Below are 21979 nucleotides of genomic sequence, written 5' to 3' on the forward strand. Positions count from 1 at the left end.
GTTTCCAGTAGGGAATCTATATGCCTCCTCTTGCATGTTCTCTTCAGATGAATTTCCTCTGGGGGGATGTTCAGGGGAGGTATCTGAAGAGAGAGGGAGTTCCTCTATGGGAACTGATTGGAAGCTACCTGGAACTGGCTGTCCCTGTGGAGTAGGCCTGATGGACTCAGAGCTCAGAGCCAAAGAGGGAATATGGAGTAGATCCGAAGGGTGAGAGACTAATTCTCTAGAAAGAGAAAAAGTCCTTTCCACAACCTCAAATGCAGATGGACCTGGAGAAGCTTTCACCACCTGCACCAGAGCCAAGACTTCCAGTACAGGTAGATCATGACTCCATCCAGATCTGTGCCTCAAGGATGGAACTACACCTGAGCTGTCAAGTGCCAAAGCTCTAAGGGGCAAGCATGAATCCAATAACATTGGAATAGATTCTGGTCCTACAGATCCAGTGTCAAGATTTCAGCTCTGGGTCCCATTCCAATCTGAAGGTATAGGAGTGGAACTCATCAGGATGCTGTCAGAGTCAAAGAAGTGATTTTCTTTGGATCTGACTCCAGACCTCTTGGGGCTATCAGATCTTGGGGTTCCAAAGCTGTTGGATGGATTGGAGGAGACAGTATCATATGAGAAGTGGTTGGAAGACTCACGGATCCAGTAGGGGACAGATTAGGTATGACCCCCATCTGGATCTGAGCTCTAAGAAATTTCTGCATTATCCTATCCACATCCACTTCTGACAAACTTCTCGAAGACCTGGAGGGTGTGGTGGACTATGGCCGGGAATGTTTCTTGGGAGTCTACATGAAGGGAGAGTGCAGAACAGGAGAAATCAGATCCAGGAGGAACTCTGGTGAGCAAGTACTTTGGCTGTGTGAGGTTGGAATCATAGGCTGGCTGATATTATAATAGGATCTGAAGTTTTGTGATCTGATGCTTTCAGATCCAAAGATCAAGCCTTTGGGTCAGAGGATGTCAGATCTGCAGATCTTTGAATTTTAGCTGGCAGTTCCAACAAAGTCCTAGGCGACTCTGGTGAAGAGTGCTTTCTATGCTCCAAAGAAGCAGATTTAGTAGATTTGATGGGAGTTTGAGCCCCAGAAGTAGCTGCTGAAGTAGGAGGAAAAGTCTTTTTAAAATAAGCTTGCTGCATCTGTCAGCCAACGACCTAGAATTGAATGCAGCACTAATATTGCAGTTAATGTTGAGATGGATGGCTCTGAGACAATATGCCTTGTGGGCATCCGAGTTAGGGATTTTATACCTACAAGAAGTGCATTTTTTTAATTCTGTCAGTTTATCAGCCATGACAGGACTGGAAAGAAATGACAGTTTTAGTATAAAATAACTAAAAGGAATATGAAGAGAAACTTTTATTTTTGGTTTAGAAAAGAGTTAGAAAGATAAGAAAGAAAAAATTTCCAGCAATGGTAATCAAGAAAATACCCTGTCTTAAATGGTAAAGTAGAGAATACCAACTATGGTAAAATAAGGAAAATACTATCAAAGACAGTAAGAAGCCTGACGCTGTAATGAAAAAACTACGAGAGCAGTTGAGAAACAATAGAATGAAAATTTTTAGACAAAGAGCACAAAAACACTTACAATTCACTAATATAATACCTTGAGAGAAGGACCTTGTGTCTAAGCACGATGGTGGCAAATGATATTTGGGGTACTGAGGATAGACTAGGGTATTATGGGTAGAGGAAGGCACTCAGTTGTTGGATCCAAAGTCTATAATATGTGGCTGAGGCAGATCTGAGGGTCAGATCTGTAACCATTCATTGGAAAATGAAAAGAACATCAACAGATTGATTAATTTTGGTACTTGTGCATACTTAGATAGACTGGTTAAGGGTTTGTTGGGGGAAATGTTTCATTCTGCTGCTTGTGCATACTTGGAAAGACTGCTGAAGGGGTCATTGGGGGAAAAAATCATTCTGGTGCTTTTGCAGACATCGACCCACTGCTGAGGGGTCACTAGGGAAATGTTTCATTCTGGTGCTTGTGCAATATTTGGACAAACTGCTGAAGGGGTTGCTGGGGGAAATGTTTCATTCTGGTTCTTATAAATACTTGGACAGTCTGCTGAAGGGATCATTGAGGGAAATGTTTCATTCTGGTGCTTGTGCATACTTTGACAGACTACTGAAGGGGTCATTGGGGGTACTTGTGCATACTTGGACAGACTGATGAAGGGGTCATTAGGGGTACTTGTGCATACTTGGACAGACTACTGAAGGGGTCATTGGGAGAAATTATTCATTCTGATGATTGTGCATATTTGGACTGACTGCTGAAGGGGTTGTAGAGGGAAATGATTCATTCTGATGCTTGTGCATACTTGGGCAGACTGCTGAAGGGGTTACTGGGGAAATGATTCATTCTAGCACTTATGCATACGTGGATAGACTGCCAAAGGAGTCACTGGGGGAAGTGGTTCATTCTGGTGCTTATGCATACATGGATGAACTGCTGAAGAGGTCTTTGGGTTAAAATATTTAATTTTGGTACTTGTGCATACATGGACAAACTGCTGAAGGGGCAAATATTTCATTTTGGTGCTTATGCATACATGAACAAACTACTGAAGGGATCACTGGGAGGAAATGTTTAATTTTGATATCAGTGAACTTCTTGTTCATACACAGACAAACAACTGAAGGGATTGCCATGACATTTAGAGAAAGACAGCAAACAATGCAGCTACACTGTTTGATAGGCAGCAATGCAGCAAAGCCATGCATAATTTTAATGTATATTCTTAATTTTTAAAACAAGGATATGGTATATCCTTCCACTATGACTCCCTGAAGATTAAACTCCTGATGATTAGGCTCACTGAAATGTAAGTGCTTTTTGCAGGAGGGGGCAGGCTCTCCTGCATCCCCAAAGTGAGGGTGAGCTACCCACACCCTTTAAACTTATATTATTACTATCTTCTTGGTCATTTAACATGTATCTCTGTCTCTTGTGAAAGCAGTATCATGGGGGCATATCTCTCAACCTCTTAGCGCACAAAATCCAGACAAAGCGTAAAGTTATGGGGTCAATGGCCCAAAAATGGGATCAGTTTTTTAAATATTGCTCTTATAAAGTTTATTGTTATAATAACAGGATTTGTATTAGTATGCATTTTCTGAAGGAAAGAAAGTCTGAAACGTAAATGTATGTCATTATTTAATGAGTTTAATCCTCACTGATTTGCCAGAAAACTTGACAAAATAACCAAGGTATTAGAAGCAAATAAGGAGAGAGGGAAATGTAAACAATGTGAAAAATGTCAAGAATTTATTTGGACTGCAGGTTCGAGACTGCCTTCCCTATCAGGGATTGATATCAGAGTATAGGCAAAGAGAAAGAAATAGGGGGGGGTCCTAAATGAAAGACCAGCACTGGTAGAGTGGTAGAGTTTCAGTTTTTAATAGACTCTAGAACAGAAGCTGCCATTAAAAAAGGAATAATTAGTAGAGTGTATAAATACTGCATGATAACTGTAAGAATCAAGCAGAGGAGGTCAGAAAGGATTAGGAAGAGAAACTGGATAAGCAATTCACAAAGAAACAATGGGTGGATATATATATGTCTCCCAAATATGCAACAAAATCTAGAAGATTTAGGATTTTTGCCTGGAAATGTTTACATAGACCTTATACCACATGTAGAATCCAGAGAATTTTTCCTCGGGTCGACAGTAAATGTTGGAGGTGTGAAGGGGAAGAAAACGGTAATTGGGAACATATTTTATGGGAGTGCAGTGAGCTGACAGACTTTAAGGATTCCCTGCAGGATGCACAGTTGGAGATGCTGGGTGGGCAGATTGGTCTGAAGAGGGAGATGATTTTTCTGAGCTATGATACAGAATTGGAATTGCCTTGACATAAGACCTTGCTGTTTTTAATAATGGTGGCTGCCAAAAAAGCAATTACTAGAAAATGGAAATCAAAATGTAAACCAATTATACTGGAAGTAGTGAATACAGCAACAGAGATAAAACAAGTGGAAATTAGATCTTTAGAAAAGGGTAGGATCAAACTTCATAGGAAAAAATGGGAATTGTGGGAACAATACATACAAGGGAGGAATGAGGTCTAAAAGGTAGCAGGGTTTAAATAAGCTATGTAATGTTTGACTGAGAAAGATTGGGTAGATTATAAATGATGTATAATGTTTGCAACTGGGAGTGTGTCAATATGGTTTGTGATGTAAAATGCTTGAGACTAGGATTGTGTTGGTGTGGCTTCTTTTCATTTATATAAATGTATGATTGCCTATGTAGTAAGTAATGGTTTAGTAAAAATGTTTCTTGTTTTAAAAAAGGTAGGAATTGAATAATTTGTGTAATATTGCTTAGGTTATATGATATATAGCAATATATGTGAAGAATAATGTGTGTTATGTTAATATATTTTGATTACTTTACATGAATGTACATCTGTCTATTTCACAAGTGGTAATTCAATAAAGGTGTTTGAAAAAATAAATACAACACCATACTAAAAACATGGTCTGTTAGGTACACTTTATTGAGAAGAGTAAGCTCTTAACTTTGTAGGTTCATAGGTAAGTACTAGGCTAGCTGCCCTTGTGGGCCTAGACAATTTCCCTTGTTGTTATTGCATTAATCTATCCCATTTATTAGAGATTGGCCTTATCTATTCCATGGTTGATAATTATGTATTACCCTTAATGGGAATAACTGGGATCATACCATACTCTGCCACAAGGCCCTACACACACAAGCTTACTGAGAATTTTGTCAGTATTTTATGTAAGCATATTTATTGTAAAGAATCTTGCTGAATATTAACATTAATAAGTTAAAAACATGCCTCCTCTGTGATTGAAAGTCTCTGTGAAATAGTCCGTGCACTCTAAGGACCTCTTACTAAGTTGGCCACTGTCCCCGTTTGCTTGACCAGTAGACTATACGGCATATGCCAGTTATTTAGTCTCAGGAAATGACAAACTGTTTTACTTGCATCTCTTTGTTAATTAATTTGTTCTGGCTATAAACTGATTGCTCTCAGTTATAAATTGACCTGAAGGTGGGAGGATATCCTACACAGGATATCCATAACATCTCCACAAGAAAAAAATATTATTAGGTGATGTGAATGTTAATTGGTTGAACATAAGCTCTGACTCCCCAACATCTAGTATGAACTTATATGATTACACAACTAATTAATAACCCCACACATTATAGCAGGACATCAAATTCTCTATTAGATGGATCCTAATATCCAACCCTAGCAAATACTTCATCACGGGTACAGTGTCAGACTCTCTCAGTAATCATCTCCCAGTCTATACAACTAGACAGTGTATTTATAAAACTCACATAAAAACACACATAACCTTTCCAACTTTAACCCAGAAAAGTTCATTTGTACACTATCATCTATTAACTGGAATTTCCTAAAAATCCTCCCCTTAGACAATGCTGTATTTGAATTCAATACAACTTTTCAAAATATCCTAAATAGCCTTGCACCTCCTAGAAGGAAGAGACTGAAAACAAATAGTCCAATATGGCTATCCAAAAAGAGTGGAATACGAATTCAGTACAGACAAAAAGCATATAATTGGCAAAAATAAAAAACACATCAATATCTTGAAAATTTCAGAATGCTTCACAATTGTACTAAAAAGCAAATAAATGAAGACAAAAAATATACTATAATAACTTTCAGAATAATACTAAACACAACCTTAAATAATTATGGACATCCTTTAATGAAATCTTATATCCTGAGCAAAAATTCAATCCAAACCCTTCTCCCGATAACTCACCACTTGAAACTTCAGTACAGATCAACTGTTATTTCATAGCTAGTATAGCATCTCTAACCAAGGATTCTTCAACATCTAATCCCAACCCTGCCCAACAGCCACATATCACCACATCCACTTTCACAATCAAACTTGTGCCCACATCCTATATAAAACTACTCTTAAACAAACTTAAACCATGCTCTTCTTCAGCTGATGATCTTCCAAGCGAGTACCTAAAAAGAGCAACCAACAGCATTGCCTATCCTGTCTCAATCCTTATAAATAGATCAATCCAGGATTCCCACGTTCCCTCTCTCTGAAAAAAGTCACACATTATCCTTCTGCACAAGGCAGTAAATAAAACAGATATTCATAACTTTAGACCTATAGCAATCTTATCTCCCCTCACCAAAATACTTGAAAAATGTATTCAAAAACAATTGCTAGACTATCTCCTGCAGGAAGCACTCCTATCCCTTACACAACATGGCTTCCATCCTTCGTAAAGTACTAGCACTGCCCTTCTAACCTGTATAGAATTAGTCTCTTCCTTGTTTCTAGACTTGTCTAAAGCCTTTGACATAGTTTGTCACAGCAAACTTCTACTTCAAATGTCCTCACTAGGTCTATCTCAGCCCACTCCTCTGTGGTTCAAAATCTACCTATCCAATAGGTATGAGTCAGTAAAATGGCACGTCATGCTCTCTCCTAACCTCCCAGTCACCACTGGTGTACCACAGGGCTATATCCTTGGTCCCCTTCTCTTTAACATTTTCATTAACACTCTCTATACTTTCACACAACTGGCCACCCTAATACAATACATAGATGATTCCACTCTCATTTTCACATCTGACAACACAGTATATGTCGCTCGTTCGTCTCTAATACAAATAATAAGAAGGCTTGGGGTTTCATTCCGATGCTTTAATAATTATACAAACACATCAGGATAGGTAGCAGCATCTTTAAATATGAACGAACTAACTAACAAACAGAGCTTACATACATACATGTTCACATCTCAACAGCTAACTACAAAATGGCAGTCAGGCTCACACATGCTCAGTATTTATACTCTAGTGCAAGCTCTTGGACAGCTTCTTAAAGGTATATACATACTGATCTTCATCCTCCCTCTTAAAAAGATTGCCCTTCATGCAAAATAGCATTAGAGCTAGGCATGCATTACTATGTACATTAGAAACAAAATACAATGTTCATGTCCAAGTTGCTTCTTATCTGCTACAGGGTTTAGAGATTCGACCATATCTTGTGACATAATAGTTGGGACTAGATTTAGCAACAAGGACAGTCTGCGGCACAACTCATATCATGAACTTTTGTATTCATCATAGGAACAGGAATTTCCTCTGAAACTTCCTCTGGAATTGGACAACTCACTCCAACTGTGGTGGTGGTGCTGCGGTAGCATTGTCAGCTCACAGTAAGACATTGTCCTGTTCGATTCTCAGCTAAAGCGTCTTCTGTGTGGAGACATGTGTGAATGGGCGTACCTTCATTGAAGGTTGTACGTCAGGGCTGGCAACTCGGTACATAAAAATCTACTGCCAATCATTAGCGGACCGAAGTTCCGCTGTGGCGACCCCTAACCGGGAAAAGCCAAAAGATACAACAACTCTGAGATAAAGAGTCTCTTTCACAGGCTATCTGCTGTGGTATAGGCTTGGACACTGGTCTCAAATGTTTCCGATTCCACTTAAAAGTTGCTCCTTCTGATTCTATAATGTATAATCTCGGCTCTGGACCAATATTTTTCACAACACCAATCCGATCACAACCTTTGGATGTTTGCATCCTTACCACTTCTCCCTCTCGTAATTGATTGAGTGGTTTACTGGTCTTATCGGGGTAGGACTTCTGGGATAGGTATTTCCTCAACAGATTGTCTTTCACTGATCTGTTGTTCTTGACACATGGAACCAACAATTGACTACTGATTGGTAATGTGGTTCTGGTTTGTCTCAACAGAAGTCTCTGAGCTGGTGAACCAAGATATTTATCACGAGGAACATTTCTGAGATTCAAGAGATTCATGAAAACATCACTATTGTCACGTTTTGACTTCTAAGTAACTGCTTTGCACTTTGCACTGCGCATTCTGCCAAACCATTTGACTGTGGGTACTGTGGACTACTTGTGACATGAGTAAAGTCCCATTCTTCTACAAATCTTTTAAACTGTTGGCTTGTAAACTGCGTGCCATTGTCAGAAATAACTTTGTGTGGCTTTCCATGTACAGCAAAATGATGCTTCATCTTAGTAATGACAGTACTAGATGCTATGTTTGGAAGTAAGTCAACCTCGAACCAAGTGAAGTAAGAGTCTACCAATACCAAATAATCTTGACCATTCTACTCAAGGATATCAGTGGCTACTGTCGACCAAGGTAGTTCTGGAATCTGGTTAAGCTGAAGTGGTTCTTTCGGTTTATGTGGCTTTGTACTATTACATACTGAACAAGATGAAAGTGCTGTCGCAATGTCTTGTGACATAGAAGGCCAAAATACTAGTTCTCTTGCCCTTCTTTTGGTAGATTCAGTTCCTGGGTGACCACGATGCAAGATAATAATGTACTCAGGTTGCAAGGACTTTGGAACAATTACTTTCAGACCTTTCATTATGATACCTTTGTTAGACAAAATCTCATCTTTGTATGGAAAATAAGGTTGCACTTCTTGAAGTGAACTAGATTGCTTTGATGGTCATCCTTGATTGATAAACTGGTTAAGCTTTTGTAAAACTGGATCTGTGGCTGTGTGTTCTCTCAGCTTATCAAGACATGTGGAAGAAAATTTCTCACTTCCATGACTTCAAAATAATCAAACAATTGAGAACTGTGATTGTCATTCTGTTCAGTGGTATTTCTGGGTGATCTGGATAATGTATCAGCAAGATAAAGAAGTTTGCCCTTCTTGTAGGCAAGATTGAAATTGTACTTTTAAAATTTCAGCATCATACGTTGCAGTCGGGCTGGAGCTGAATGCATTGGCTTTCTCAAGATTGTGACTAATGGTTGGTGATCTGTTTCAGTCTGGACAGGTCTACCATAAATATAATCAGGGAATTGCCAAAAGCTCTTTCTCATTCTGGGCATGCTGCTGTTTCAGTTTGGGTAAGACGTCTCGATGCATAGGCAACAGGTTGATCCTCTTCTAAAATGATTACACAAAGTTCAAATTTTGAAGCATCACAGGAAAGTGTAACTGGTTTGTGAACATCAATGTATCTGAAGGCAAATCTCTGCTTCAGGACATCAAATGCTCTTTGGTGTTGCTCTAACCAAGACTAGGATACATCTTTACATGTCAGCTCTCTGAGTGGTGCTGAAAGTTGGCTCAAGTCTGGAATGAACTTCCATAGGTAGTTGACCATGCCAAGAAAACATTGCAGGGCTTGAACATTATCTGGAGCTGGCATCTCGAGAATGGCTGTTTGTTTGGAAGGATCTGGTCATAGGCCTGTACTCATGAACAAATGACCAACATAAGGAACGTTTTGTAGCCTGAATTTGCATTTCTGTGCATTGAGCTTAAGATTCACTTAACGTGCCCTTTCTAGAACTTTTCTAAGGTTTCTGTCATGTTCTGCTTCATCACAACCTCCTACCAGTATGTCATCAACTATGATAAAACAAGGATACCCAGAAAAAAAATTGCTCCATTGCACGTTGAAAGACTTCACTTGCAGAATTTATCCCAAATGGCATTCTCAAAAATCTGAAACTGCCAAATGGTGTACTGAATATATTGAGCAATGAGGATTTTTTTTGTCAAGCTGAAATTGCCAAAATGAACTCTTCGCGTGTAAGACAGAAAAAATAGTGGCATCAAGGCTTTGACTTCTTTGACAGTGCGCAATGGGTGATGAGGTCTTTTAACACTTTGTTTAAATCTCATGGATCAATACATATTTTGATGTCATCTGAGCTTTTCTTATAAGCTACCACCATGGAAGATACCCATTCTTTTGGAGTTTCCACTGGACAAATTATACCTTGTCACACCATTTTATCTAAATCAGCTTTGACTTTGTCCTGCATGGCTATTGAAAGTGCAGGCCTGATAACTGGACTGACCTCTGGGTCTAACTTCATGGAGTACACAACTGGAAGTTTGCTTAGTTTGTCTTGGAAAAGATCAGCATAGGTAGAAAAAAATGTGCTAGGCAAAATTATAGTGGTCTTTTAAGCTAACATGATGGACTCCCTTGTTAAATGAAATCAATCCCATTTTCAAAGCGTCTTTGAGCCCTGTGGGTTTGTCATTTATCCGAACCGTACAAAATGTTTCATTCTTGCCCCTTAAATTTATTGTATCGACCGTTTCATGAAGCACTGATACACCATCAACATAAAGAGTAGGCTTGTCACAGTCTAACTGATCAACTCGTTTCTTAAAATGTTCCCTTTTAATAAAATAATGTGGGCCTTTTGATTTACAAAATCTTTAAGTGATTCCATTTATTACATTTGTGCCATTGTTGACCAAAAGCTAAACAGTTTTCCCTTTTAGATTCATGATTACCACCACAATTACAACTGCTGGCAATGAAACTTGGGGCCCATGCTTTGAGTGTGCGGACTCACTCTTATACTTCACTGAGACTGTGCAAAGTCTGGAATGTGCTAGAAAGTTCTGGGGTTTACCAGTGAGTGCTACAGTGGTTACAGCTGCCATGTGCTTGGGCCTGTTTCTCTTAACCACATGCTGCATACTATCAATAAGAGGTTTATCACTGTGCCTTCTAGAGCTGCTCTCATTTGTAAGCATATCTGTGTGCTTTTCTGTGAGGTCGTATATTTGACAAATCTCAATGGCCTTATTCAAAGTTAAGTCACTGTCACGGAACAAAATCTTTCTCACAGCACCATCTTTTATACTACACACAAGTCTGTCTTTTATCAACTCATCCCTTAAGTCACCAAATCTGCACATTTTAGCTTTATTTCTAAGGTCGGTTATATATGCTGCAAAAGTTTCACCAGGCTTTTGATCCCTTGTGTAAAATAAGTTCCTTTCCATTGTAACATTTGTCTGGGGGTTACACATTTCTCTAAATTTGCATTTTAAGCACTCTGGGCCCTCCATTGACTTAGCCTGTACAACAATATAATGGTTTCCCCCCTCTCCAGCATAAATAGCAGGTGCATACACAAATGAGCATTCCCTTTCTATAGCTTCTGACCCAGCTAAATTAAGTAGATTAAACACCTTTGTATGGTCATCTTTATCAGAAAATGCAGCCTGTATGAAAATGTCGTACTCTTGCTCAAACACCCTCCAGTTCACAGCAATATTACTGTCAAATACAAGTGCACTGGGTTTTCAAAATCCATCTGCCATGCCCACAAAGTATGCACAAACACACTGAAAATATGGCCCTTCTAATTATGCACAAACTGTGCTGTGAGCTTGTAACAACATTCAAATGTATAATAAACTCTTCAAAATACTTTACTTTGCAAAATATGCTCTGTAATGGCTGCACTCTGCGAAATAAGCCTTGTAGTGGCTGTACTTTACGAAATAACTTTACTGCAACCTTGCACAAACTTGTGGACACTTTATACACTTCTGATAACTCGGATATCTTTACTTAATATGAAAACACATATGCTTTGCAAAAAAAATCGTCCGTCTCCCTTTATTTTATTCATTTTGTGCAATCAGACTTTATTTCAAACATTTTCCGTAGTAATTTGAATATTTTTATCAATATTGTACATATTTGTTTATGCGAAAATTATTTGGAGAGTTCTGTATGCCCTGTTTTATATTATGCGAATAAGAAATAGTGCTGAGCATAATTTATACCTGAAATTTGTTTCTGACCTATTTTATGAAGTATGCACAGTTTTGGGATGGTCCACTGCTGTATATTCCACCATCTGGATAAGTGCCTTACATCGATTTCGTCAAGCCGTTTTAAACTTCATGCCCCTTTAGTATGCTGAATCTGACTTCAGGCCCTTCAGATATGTCATTTCTGTCACCATATCGCTCGTTCATCTCTAATACAAATAATAACATGGCATGGGGTTTTGATCAGATGCTTTAATATATACAAACACATCAGGATGGGTAGCAGCATCTTTAAATATGAACAAACTTACAAACAGAGCTTACATGCATACATGTTCACATCTCAACAGCTAACTACAAAATGGAAATCAGGCTCGCTTGTGCTCAGTATTTATGCTCTAGTGCAAGGCCTTGGATAGCTTCTTAAAGGTGTATACACGGGTTCACTACTAAATATAGAAATACCACTATCCTGAGACTCTGAATACAAACACCCAGAATCTTGAGAGTGAGGAATCTCGAAGTAAAAAAAAAAAAAAAAACTAAAACACAAAACCAACACTAATAACATTTTTGCAAGGGGGCAAGCCCCCCTGCACCCCCACACCCCCTGCAACTTAAATATACCAACTCTGAGATTGCACTACACTGGAAAGAACGGCAAAGTTCCCATTCCGCACTATACCACAATCTCCATTCACAGTTTTTGGGATTCCACAATCTCGAGATTCTGGGTGTCGGTATTCAGAGTCTCGGGACAGCTCAGATGACTTAGTGGTCAATTGCTGTGGCTAGGATGTGCAGGGTCCTGGGTTCAAGACTTGCAAGGGGTGATTTTTTTTTTTTATACTCTGGAACAAGCTACCCATCTATGTCAAGCAAAGTTCCTAATTAGCACTCTTCAAGAAAAATCTTAATGAGTGAATGGTAAATAGGAAATACACCCCGGGGATCACTTCTGTGGCTCTGCTCGACAGGGGCACAGGAAATTAACTTTCTTGGGTGGCGTAAGCCAGGGAACCTCATTGGCTAGGCTTACTTAGGCCCTTGGGTCGATAGCCTAGTACCTACCTATGAACCTATGATTGTGGTATTTTGATATTTACTGGTGAACCTGTATACACACATATTGATCTACAGTACACCTCAAAAAAATTACTCAGGAAGCTTTAACAACCACTGAAACATGACTTTGTAACTCACAACTCATGCTCAACCCAAACAAGACCAAACTACTACTTTTTCCCCCAAAATCTCTCTCTCATGAAAAAAAAAATCAAAGCCCTTTCTTGATAATACAACCACTGTAGTCACTTCTCATAGCAAACTATTAGGGGTGATAGTGGATGATAATCTTACATTCGACCAGCATATACAAAATTGCATAAGAAAAACTCATCAAAAACTAGGGATGCTTTACAGAGCCAAAAACTTTCTCACCAATGCAATTAAAACTACATTTGCCACTACTTATCTCCTCCCCACACTTCTTTATGGTCTTCTTATCCTTACTAACCTCCAGGCCTCACAAAAATTAGGACAATGCTACAACAAAGTTGCTAAATTCACAGCACATTCCCCTTTCAGAACCCACCACTGTATAAGCACTGAAAAGCCTAAATTGGTTAGAAGTCCCACATCAACTAACATGTACAGTACACAGTTTCTTAGCCCTATAAAATTATCCAGCATCCATTTGCCTGTCCAGCACTATAAAATATTTTACACAGCTATTTTCCCAGTCAGTTATTGCAATCCAGTGACCAAAAACTCCTATCTGTCTTAAAACCTAGCAAATCTGGGGTCTATATCATATCACCAAAGAGGCATTGCAGCGAACATCTCTTCATCGACACATACACAGCGAATGCACAAAACCTGGGAAAGAAATCGCTTGCCTCAAAACATAAAAACATCATTACAAACATAAAGTGGGGGGCTTCACCCCTACACCCCCCACACACATCCTAACTAACCATACCAACTTTGAGATCACACTACAGTGGGGAAAATAGCAAACTTACAGAGATGGCCAAGCAAATTCTTTCCCAGAGAAAGAAATTGCTGATGTCAGCTTTTGCGGTTTTTGTGCATTTACTGTGTATTTGTCGATGAAGAGGCATTCGCTGCAACACCTCTTTGAGTATTTGATATAGACCTTAACTCTGCTGGGCATTGTCTGTACTCAGACAAGATTGCTATGGCCTGAAACTCCTTACCTGAATCCATCAGGTCTATATCCTCCCTCCCATCTTTCAAGACCACTCTGAAAGAATTCCCAGCTAAAATCGGTCTCAGATCTTGCTCAAAATCAGACTATATCTGTAAATGTGAACAGGTACCTTTTCATTCCTTATACCTCCTTATTCTCCCATCTTCAGTTACTTCCTTACGGTTATCAAATTCTTTTCTCAGACTTTCTCTCTGAATATATGATAAGCCTGTTTTCCCTCACTTCATATTGCAATTCCTATTTGTATTAGACTAACTTACCTTTAATTACAAACTGTCTAAAATTTCTCTAAATAGTAAATGATTGTCGTATATCTTGTATCGACTCTTACCAATGTTTTTATATGATGTATAATTTGTTATAATTATTTAAATTGCAAATGTTTTTGTTTTACTTTTGATGACTGCAAAAATATTATTCTTAAAATGTTTCTGATAATTTTCTCCATGGGCCTCTGCTGAAAATGGGCTTCTACCCAGTCAGACTTTCCCAATAATCAAATGTCAATAAATAAATAAATGGTATAAAAAGCAGAAAACAGTTGATGTTCAGTTTTGCTACATAAAAAAAGAGTTGAAAAATAGTGTAAGGAAATTACGGTATTAAAATGCTGAGTTTTAGAAAAAAGGTAACTAGTGACTACAGATCTACGCAGAGATATGGATATTAAATAAGGTGCTCAATAGTAGTTATATGTTATTAAATTAGGTGAAGTGATGATAAGATGGGATTATGTTATGAAATGTATTCAATTAAGGGACAGATGTTCTCTTACTGATTGATTTCATTGTTAATGTTTTTTTTGTAATCTGATATAATAGGGTAAAAAGTTCTACAATGTTGATCTAAGTGATCTCTGTGATTAACAGCCATGCATCTGATTTTGATTGGCAGTATACTGCTCAACATTATGTGCTGTCTTAAATTGTGATGTTTTACTGTTATGTAGTTCTATCTATTTTATTATTATTTTTTGAATTACACCAATGATGATTGTTGATTGGGAGGTTTGCTGAAAATGTGAATACTTTGGAGCAGCATTATTCTAATTTGTTACCTTGTTATTATGTACATTAGTCAATGCAGATGATGTACATAACTTAGGTTGCAGAACTATAAGGGAAGATGGTTGTAAACAATGAAACTTTGGGTAGACATAGTTTTGCTTTGTACGGCATGCCAAGTTTTTGGCTGGTTTTATTTACTACATAGTCTGTGGTTATCAAATTTAATATAATGACTCCCAACAGTTTATTTTATGAAACTTGATCGATGCTAGTGTTATTAAGATACATATTTTTTTACGAATTATATTAGGTGCAAAGAGAATGAGTTTTTTATTTTTATTATTTTTTTTTTTGTATTTAGCAATAGATGAGATTGATCTAGCAAAGTTTCTAATGTATCTAATACAGCATAAGATTATCATGCATTGATTGAAGTTGGATTCAGAGCGGAGTCATAAGTAAACTAAACTATGTTGGCTTTGGTTAGAATATTGTGCATACTGTTAATGAATATTGTAAAAACTGGTGGACCTAACATTGATTCTTTCTTTGGGATACATCAGCTGCCTGTATGACTTCATCTCAATAAGGGATTTTGACCAGAGAGTGATTTACTTCAATTATACTGTACATTTGGCTTGATTCATTGTTCAACTGCTTATTTTTGTTTACAACATCATACTGCTCAAAGGCTTCGATACCAACCTTCTATATTATGCTGGTGCCTCTGTAATCTAGTATCACTGCAGAGGATCATATGAAATCATTTATCACTCTGCCCTTGAATTACTTAATATACCATTTTCTTGCAGGTGGCAGTGTTTAAATGAGGTGTGGTTCTAGTCTTTTCAGTTTAATAGTGTGAGAGGAACACAGGTAGTACAGCTGTTTGGCAACAGAGCTGATGGTCTCTTTCCCGGCTTCTTTAAAATTTGTTTCCCCTTACTGCTAAACTACTACCTCATATATATTTCATGATCTTGTGGGGGGCAAGTCCATGTGTTCTCACTCCATCTCAGTCGGTGAACTGAGGGCTTATAGATTGTAGCCCTAACAATAACCACACAATGACAGAAAGAGATGTTACACTGATTTTGCTTCTACAAGATTCAAACAAAAACATATAGTGCTTTCATCCTGAATTTACAAGGACTTTGTCAGAGTAAAGGCTTTACCAGGCAATCTCTATTTAAAAAAGCTTTTAGCCAATCAGATAAATTCTACCATTCATTCATTCATTATTAAAGAGATAAAATATACAGTGCAAAACTCAGCTTACCATAGTTTAAAAACTTTAAAGACTTTAAAGTCGCATATCGTCTACTCAGAGGCGATCCCTGCTTAACATACAAGGCCATGTCAAACCCAGAGCTGTTGGACATGCTACACTTAAAGAAATCCCAATTCCTCAGAGCCACATGCTCCAGGGATCTAAACTTTGTCATCACAATGAACAAAACATGCTGGAGGGGTAGTTTCCTGACCCGGAGACTCCCCAGAATCTGGAATAGACTGCCCATACATTTCAAGCAGAGCGCCTCTTTGGTCCTCTTCAAAAGGAACCTTGACGATTGGATGAGAGATAGGAAATTCACCCCGGGGATCACGTTAGTCACCCTGCTAGACAGGGGTTCAGGGAAGTAAATATTGTGGGAAGAAATTGCCAGGGAATTGTTATGCCTAGGTATGTATAGGCCCTAGGGCCGGTATCCTAGTACCAACCTATGAACTCCCCATACCCATCAAACAGAGTACCTCACTTACTACTCTTTAAATGCAACTTTGATGAGTGGATAGGAAAACACAAATTTGTTCTAGGGGGCTTCCAACTGTGTCCCTCATTGACAGGGTGACAGGTGCAGACTGAGCTTTCTTTTTGGGGATAAACTCTTGGCTAGGCTTGTATGGACCCCAGGTCCATTAGCCTAGTAACCTCCTATGATCCTATGAACATATGCATGTGTATTAAAATCATGTTGCACATTCAAATACTCTTTTGTAATCGCAATTTACAAAAAAAAAACATAACACTTAAGTTTGTACAAAACTACAAAGCATTAATAGTTTGAAATGTGTGAAGAATATGATGGTAAAGGAAGTGAAAAAACTGTATAAACAGCAATGTTCACCATGAGTGGTCACTGTAAGAAATAGGTGTATATGTAAAATATGTACTCTCCCTCCAAAACTAAAAATTACAAAACTGCTAAAGATTCAGCTCTACATTTCAAAGACTAATAGGTTCATAGGTTCATAGGTTGGTACTAGGCTATTGGCCCTAGGGCCTATACAAGCCTATTCATAACAATTCCCTGGCTATTTCTTCCCACACTATTTACTTCCCTGGACCCCTGTCTAGCAGGGCGACTGACGTGATCCCTGGGGTGAATTTCCTTTCTCCCATTCAATCATCAAGGTTCCTTTTGAAGAGGGCCAAAGAGGTGCTCTGCTTGACATGTATGGGCAGTCTATTCCAGAGTCTGGGGAGTCTCTGGGTCAGGAACCTATCCCTCCAGCATGTTTTGTTTATTGTGATGACAATGTTTAGATCCCTGGAGTGTGTGGCTCTGAGGAATTGGGATTTCTTTAAGTGTAGCATGTCCAACAGCTCTGGGTTTGACATGGCCTTGTATGATAAGCAGAGATCGCCTCGGAGCAGACATTATGCAACAGAGTATAGCTGGAGTTTTTTAAGGCAGTCAGCATCGGGCATCTGCTTTAGACCTGTAATTTGTTTTAATGAGGTATTTCTGTGTCCTTTCCAGTTGTTGCAGATGTCTTGAGAGGTACATACCAAATGGGATGTTGTATTCTATAATGGGTCTAATGAGGGATGAGCACAGTGGAACAATGACCTCCTTTTTCCTGGATGAAAAGCCCTTAGCGATGAGGTGTACCACATAGAAGGATTTCCTGACTGTTGTGGCGATGTGGTTATTGAAGGTGAGACCACTGTTCACCTGTGTCCCTAAGTCTCTTATTACACTTTCGATGTTAAGTGTACTGCCACCTATGTGGTAATTCACGGGTACATGTTTTTTCCCAAAGGGGATAACTATACATTTCTTGGCATTCAGCTTGAGCCCATGGCTCTGGCACCAAGCATCTGTTTCTGTAAGGCCCTTTTGTAGAGTATCGACATCATTTGGGGATTCAATAATGGCTCCCAGTTTGCAGTCATCTGTGAACTTTGTTAGCCAGAGTCCCTTAGTGTTGGCCTGTACTTCAGAGAAGTAGATGCCAAACAAGAGAGGTCCCAGGACTGAACCCTGAGGTACTCCACTTGTCACTTGTCTGGAGCTGGATTTGGAGTCAGCTACTTTTACAGTATGGGTTCTGTCAGTAAGCCAGTTGGCAACCCATCGAGTGACGTAGGGATTAATGCAAAGCTTAGTAAGTTTATCTAGGATTCCAGAGTGGGGGATGGTGTCAAAGGCCTTGGCGAGGTCCAGATAGGGTGTGTGGACTGCCTTACCCTCGACCACAGCTCTGGAGCCTAATTCAAAGAAGTCAATCAGGTTCAGGAGACAAGATTGGCCCTTCACAAACCCAAACTGGGTGGGGTCCAGTGTTTTAAGGTTACCAATGTCTTTGTTTATAAGTTCCATGATAATACGTTCCATGGCCTTGCAGATCAGGCTCGTCAGACTGATGGGGCGGTAGTTCCCAGGATCCAAGGTGGATCCTCCCTTGTGGAGTGGGATAACTGTAGCTGTGCACCACTCAGTGGGCATGAAGCCTGAGGTGAGGGTATGATTAAACATGAGAATTAGGTGAAGTGCCAGTTCATTTTGTAGTTCATGTAGTACACAGCCTTGGATGTCATCTGGTCCCATGGATGCTATATTCTTAGCATTGGAAAGTGTGTTTTTTACCTGTGTGGCTGTTATTACCAGAATTTGGCAATCTTCTGGTATTGAGATGGGCCATTTAGGGGGTGAGAGGTGGGTGAAGTCGGCACTGAATCGATCTGCCAGGATATTGGCAATATCCTTGGGATCAGTATATTTAATACCATTCTGTTGTAGCTCAGAGCAGATCTGAGCATTGCCATTTAGATTCTTGACATAGTTATAGAATGCCTTGTGGTTGTCTTTGGAATTTTTGTAACTATCTTTGGAGGATTTTATGAGGGATCTCAGCTTCTTACTGAGGCTGGTAAGGGAGTTTTTTGCATCCTGGGATTTTCCTCTTTTCTGAAACAGTTTCTTCCTTTTGTTGTAAAGATTGTTTATGGCAGGGGACCACCAGATTGGCTTCCTTTTTTTGGAGGAGAGCATCTTGGTTCTATTTGGGATGGCATGATTCATGCATGAGTGGATGTGCTTGTACAGTGCCTTAGTATAGGACTCAGCAGTCGAACTTTCAGTTCCCGTCTGCATGGGTGTCGTGAAGTTTGTAACTTCTGACTTGAGTAGTATGAAGTTGGCTTTGGAGAAGTTTTTTATGGAGGTTTTCTTATTGGGGGGCGGGGGTGGGATGTGGATGTTAAGGCTGATTAGCTTATGGTCTGATCTGACCAACAAGGGGGTGACCATAAGTGTGGAGCATTGATTTCCCATGCTGATAATGACCAGGTCTAGGATATTGGAGCCCCTGGTGGGACTATGGATTAGTTGATCCAGGGCATTGGAATTTATGAATTCCAAGAACCGTTGGGCAAAGGTGTTGGTACATGAATAGTTTTCCTAGTTAATGGCAGGGTAGTTGAAATCACCCAGTATTAGGGTGTTTGGTTGAATATTAATATTTTCTAGTATGTTTAGAAAGGTGTAGTGAGAATCTTGGGGCATGGTGGGGGATCTGTAGCAAGCTACAATTTGGATTGCAGTCTTACCTAGTATTAGTTGCACCTGGAGAATTTCAAATGCATTGTGTTGGGCAACTAACCTGGTGATGTGAATATCCTTGGTGTATATGGACACTCCTCCACCTTTATTGTTTCGATCCTGGTTTGGTGGCCGAAAAGTGTGGTAAGAGTTGTAGCCTGGTATTGCAGGGGTTCTCTCTGGAGCCTTGAACCAGGTTTCAGTTACTGCACAGATATCGATGTTCTCCATTTTTAGGAGTGCCTCAAGAGAGTGCATTTTGAGGTTTAGACTTCTATCATTGAGTAGCATTACCTTCAGATTTTGCATGCTTGTACCAGTTACAGTGGTGGTTTTGTACTTTGAACTTTGCCTAAAAAAGGCACTGTAGGGGTGGCAAGAGTCTTTGCCAGTAACCTAAATCCCAGGGGCGACAGGTGCAGACCATCTCTGGCAAAGCATCATGGTCTGTCAATCATGTCGTCCCAGGCAGATAGCTACTGGATCCCCTTTGAATGACACCAGAAGCTTAGCCAATTGTTGAAGTCAATCATTTTGTCCTTATATTATGGTATCATTCTGGGTGAAGGCAGGATGCTTCTCAGGGCTAGGGTCATACCTGCCTGGGCCACATGATCCGAGAGCTCTTCCATGTCTCTTTTCATGTAGTCCAGGGAGGTATATCTCAAGTCATTCACTCCAACATGGACAATGACCGAGTCATATTTGTACTTGTGGAGTGACTTGAGTGCATGAGTTAGGAGCAGTAAATTGCAGCAGATAAATCAACGATGGCTGACGCTGAAGAAGTGTGACTGGTAGTCTTGTCTACAAAAAAGTATTAAGTTTCTGTTTACAATAAAATGAGTTTAATATCTTCTGCTTAAAAGAAAAAAAGAAAAATAAAAGTCCCTTGTATTGAGACGATAAGCACTTTCGAGTTAATCTTCATCAGATCGTGATAAAAAGGGACATCCTTTTACTTTTATAAAAAGATTTTGTACTTAATAAGCCAATACTGGCTTGTGCATTTATGCTTTGTCCAATAAATTGCCGTACTATCCCATCCTATTTTAGATAACTGAGACCAATGAAGGTCTCATGTTGATGACACACCTCCAAACTCTTTATAGGTGTGTTTCTTATCTAAAGTACAGATTGGCTGAAAATAATGACAAATAAGATAACACGATACTCCATTTTAGCCAACCACAATCATGTACAAACATCAGCATGGTGCCTCCCATTCTCATCTGCACACACAGTGTGCCGACCTTGTCAACCACTTTTTTTGGCAAAATTTGCACTACAAGTTCACATAAGATAAACATCCTTCTTAGCCCTGGACTAAAGAACTCTTAATTATATTGCATTTACTGCTCTTAAAAGAGCGTCCTTAGGGCAAACTAATCGTAACTTCTTGTTCCTTATGAACAAGCTAAATGCCAAACCAGAGTGGAATTTAAAGATCATGTGACTTCAAGTATTCTTACAATTGCTGGTAAGAATTGCGGTTGATCATAAATCGTAAGAGGTAACATGTAAGAATTTAATAAATGTTGCCATTCGCCATCTCATACATTGCATCTCTGCCACACATGCTGAAGCGTAGATATAAGTTTCAACAAAAGGTCAAATATATGCCTTCCATGTAACATACTTCTTCCAGTATGCATGATACGATAAAAGATTTCCACAGTTCAATATATTAATGCACTAAATTGAGTATTTTGAAAAGGTAGCCTTCGAAACTTTGAGACTTATGCAAATTAATTAGAAGTTATGTACTCACCATAACGTTCCATCTGAGTAGGTGTATTCATTTGTCTGCAACCTGTGGGTTATGGATCCGATATCGGATCCGAACCGGCATAGTTTCCAGCTATGGATCCAAGCTCTCAGCTCCTCCCCTCACCCATAATGCCCTGCTCTACCCTCATGACCTCAGATCGAGTTTGCCAAAGCAACAATACCCTCAAAAGGGTAACAAGTAATATGCAGGACACTGAAAGGCCAGGGGATAGGAGACAAATGAATACACCTACTCAGATGGAACGTTATGGTGAGTACATAACTTCTAAATCTGAAGTAGGATATTCATTTGTCTGCAACCTGTGGGACAGAGTCCCCAGCTACCTGAATCTTGCCATCATGGAAGGATATTCCGAGCACCGCGAGCCAAAGGATGCTCTACCCCTGGATGCAAGATCCAACTTATAGTGAGAAATAAATGTATGAGATGAAGCCCATGTAGCTGCTGCACAAATATCATCCAGAGGAATCCTAGCCTTGAAGGCTGCTGAGGTAGATACTGACCGGGTTGAATGG

This window comes from Protopterus annectens, chromosome 3.part1 (genome assembly GCF_019279795.1).
Source record: "Protopterus annectens isolate FY-2018-M chromosome 3.part1, PAN1.0, whole genome shotgun sequence".
Classification (NCBI taxonomy): Eukaryota; Metazoa; Chordata; order Ceratodontiformes; family Protopteridae; genus Protopterus; species Protopterus annectens.